The following is a 3935-nucleotide window of genomic DNA, read 5'->3' on the forward strand; positions in this document are numbered from 1 at the left end:
CTCACTCACACACACACACACACTCACACACACACACACACACACACACACACACACACACACACACACGCGCGCGCGCGCGCGCAGCTTTGCACGCCTTGAAAGCAGTAAAATCGCCCCTTCCCCCTTTCCCCTCTTTACTACCCCTAGTAGTAGTAAGTAGAAACCAGAGGGAACAAGAAAGGGGAGTGAGGTGGGTGGACGCAGCAAGGGTTGCGCGCGCCAAGTCCCCCCCCCCCTTCCACACACACACACACACACCCTGCCTACACCACACACCATCTAATCCGCGGGCGTTAAGAAACGACCCGGAGGTGTTGGCCACAGCACAACGGCAACCAAGGCGGTATGTGTCGTGATATTTAGTTTCCTCTCTCTGTCTCTGTCTCTCCCTCTCCCTCCCCCTCTACATCTCTTTCTATCAGTCTCTTTCACGCTCTCTCTCTCTTCTCAGCGTGCTAAGCTTTGGACGAGAGCCGAGAGTGCGGAGGCGGAGGGCCGAGCGAGCGGATAGGCGGAAAGGCGGACAGCCCGAAGGGTCCGATGAAGAAGTGCGAGCTGGTCGTGCCTGGAGCCATGTTCGCATATGTGTGGGCGTTGAGGGGGGAGAGGGGGCGGGGGATGGCGGCTGTGACAAGGACATGAAGTGGTCAAGAGCGGGGAAGAGAGGTTGGGGGAGAGAGGAGGTATGGTGGTGGGCGTAAGTTCAGTTTTTCGTCGGTCCCCTGTCTCAGACATCTGTGTCGCGGGGGTCTGACCGCGAGCATGCGAGCTCCAGACAGGGAGGGGAGAGGGAGAGGGGAAGGGGCCGGGGGGTTATCTAAAGAAAAAGTTATCGAGGTCCGAGCCTGGCCAGGGCCTGTCGCTCGGGCGGTGCTTGAAGGCCGCCAAGCAGCCTCCAGTGGAGCCTGAGCAAGCTGGCACCGCCGGGGCTATCGGGTTTGTCTTGTGGAGCGAGGGGCGGACGGGAGGTGGGAGAGAGGCAGGGGTGGGGGAGGGGGCGGGCCCTCTCACTGCCTAGTCACCGGCGCCTGTGAAGGTGGGGCTCAAAGGAGAGCATGGAGAGCTCCTCCGTCTGCAACCACAACACCTCACGGTTTCTAATCACAGGCCTGCTTTTTTTAAAGGGGGGGGGGTGGAATTGCCCTCGCAATTGACTTCCTTCCTGTTACACTTTGATAAGTTCTCGTAAGGGTAACAGGAAAATTGTCCACCACTGTATATGTGATGGAAAATGACAACTTCAAATAACTGGAAAATTACAAGCACCATGTATCGACGTGGTATTTATTTAGCTACATTGCATAGTCGTCTATTCTGAAAATCACTAATACAAAGTGTATTAAATTTTAGAAGATATGTTACCCTGCTGCTTCCGGACCACTGTAACCGCACGAGGGGAGGCCCATAGTCCCGGTGTCACACTGCTACAGTCTTTTCCTATGTCCAAGAAGCTAATCGTGAGGGCCGCAGCCCCCCCCCCCCCCCGGAAGCCTAAGTTTGCTCGATATAGGTCGAGCCGCAAGGCCCAACAAAACTCCGCTGGCAGGCCAAGCAATTGCTAATTGTAAAAACCATTCGAAAGTGTACATCGACTTTCGCTTAACAAGCCATTGGTTGTCGTAAATTTTACCGGGCACATTTAGCACTGCGCAAATGTTCTCCGTCCCTCGCACAGCGAGTTGGTTGTGTGACGCTCTGGACCACCACAACTGGGTACTGCTCCAGCTTCCTCGGCCTCGAGGTCGCCAGCGCTCTTCCGCGGTCCCAACTTGCATAGCGAGCCCGGCGCAGAGGCATCCGGCGCGGCGGGCCAGCGGTGAGCCGTGTTGGGCTGTGAGCCCCGCGACTCTCTCCCCGCCCCGCCCCACCCCACCCGCCCCGTCGGGGCCTAGACCTGAGTAACGGCACGCGGCCACGGGGTCGCGTCGCGCTGGGTGTAGCGGTCGCGGTCGGGTGGGGGCAAGAGCACCTCCACCGCGATCCACGGGACGGGGTGCCTCCTAACTATCTTACTATCACACCGGAAAATCAAGGGTAGAACGGATTTTAAGCAGGCCTCCACAAAGGCATTACGAATTATATCACAATTGCAAATACATTAAATTTGCTCAAAGGTCTAAATATTAATGCCATAAGACACTTTCGTGCTTTTAAAATTTCCTACCTTCGTTTTCCCAGTTTAGTATCCCAACGAACCGTTATTCTCGTAAACACGACTGATTAATGTTGTACTTTTTTCAAATTGTTTTTCTCTTTTTGTTTTTTGATTGAATGAATAGTTGAGTTGGGCCTAGCTGGTTGTAATTCGCGATCACACCATGCAAACTGCACAGTTCTGCCTAGTACGAGCGCGTGGTCTTTGGTCTTATTCTGGTCTTATTCCCAGCGGTTTTCACCCCGCCTCCTCCCAAGACGTGTAAACGTGCACCGCCCGCAGCAGGCCAACTTCTTTTTAAACTCTCCCTTTTTTTTTCTCCACCCTTCCCTCAGCAGCGCGCGCCGCAGCCGGCCCTCCGCCGGGCGTGACCAGAAAAGAGATGTTTCCCATTAGACCCCATGGCCCTGGCCAAGCAGGCGGAGCCGGGGGGGCCTGCCGGTGCTGGGGCGGCGCGCGCCGGGGAGCTCCGCTGGGCCCCCGTGTCTACCCCTCCAAAGCACTACTGCCACCGGATGCAAACGCATCTCAGCTTTATTGGGGAGAGGGGTGCACCGGAAATGCACGCCTGTGTCAATGCCGCACACTTGTAGGTGTGTAAATGCCGATTCGCACACTTAAGAGGAGTATGTACAGGTGTGAATTATTCTTTTGAATTCTCTCACATGCGGTTCAAATGAGTACGAATTTCGCAGAAAACACTCCTGCAAGTTTTCAACTTTTTATTTATTCGAAGAAAACTCCCTCAGATTTTATGGAAATCTCAAAATTTTCCTTTTTCACAAAAATAATCAGACATTATTTCGAGGGGTGCCCAACTCGAAAAAATCGTGTACACCTGATTACCAAAAAGTGATGATTACCAATGATTACCAAAGATTACCGAAGATTACCTATGATTACCAAGGGTTCCCAAAGATTACCACTGACAAAAGATTATCAGAGATTACCAAAGATTGCCATTGATTACCACAGATTACAAGTGATTCCCAAAGATTACCAGTGATTCACAAAGATTACCAGTGATTCACAAAGATTACGAGTGATTACCAAAGATTACCAGTGATTACTAACAATTTCCAGTAACTTCCTGGCAGAATTGCTTAGTGATTACCAAAGATTACCTGATGATTACCAACGATTACCTGGTGATTACCAACGATTAACTAGTGATTACCAGGGATTACCGGCGATTACCAGGGATTACCGGCGATTACCGGTGATTACCAAGGATTACCGGCGATTACCAAGGATTACCGGCGATTACCAAGGATTACCGGCGATTATCAAGGATTACTGTCGATTACCAATGATTACCGGTGATTACCAGGGATTACCTACTCTGTGTACACCTGATTACCTCAGTTGGGCACCCCTCGCATTATTTATATCGTAGGGAGAGGCCGTGTGGGAGGGGCATAGCTGCAGCAGATGGAAGGATAGGAATTGCACTCGCCATCGGATATTGCAATCGTAACCTTCACCTTCACTAATTGGATCGTCGTCCTAATGTTAACGCCATTTGGGACCTTCTCTACGCACCCGAAGGGTACAATAACACGGGTTTCAGGAACCATTTACGAAACACCTTCGCAAGACGTGAGCGTCGCTCTCATTGGCAGTGTCGGTTGACTGACGGCACTGACCACACACACACACTCACACACACACACACACACACACACACACACACACACACACACACACACACACACACACACACACACGCGCGCGCGCGCGCGCAGCTTTGCACGCCTTGAAAGCAGTAAAATCGCCC

At 52.4% G+C, this 3935-nt stretch overlaps 1 protein-coding gene across 1 annotated transcript in view; it reads left to right on the forward strand.

The window, feature by feature from the left end:
- Positions 1 to 3935, forward strand: part of LOC113214235 (uncharacterized) — a 201969-nt gene that overhangs the window by 130168 nt on the left and 67866 nt on the right. The gene's annotated exons all lie outside the window — the stretch shown is intronic.

This window comes from Frankliniella occidentalis, unplaced genomic scaffold, assembly GCF_000697945.3.
Source record: "Frankliniella occidentalis isolate FOCC.00 unplaced genomic scaffold, Focc_3.1 Scaffold74, whole genome shotgun sequence".
Lineage (NCBI taxonomy): Eukaryota > Metazoa > Arthropoda > Insecta > Thysanoptera > Thripidae > Frankliniella > Frankliniella occidentalis.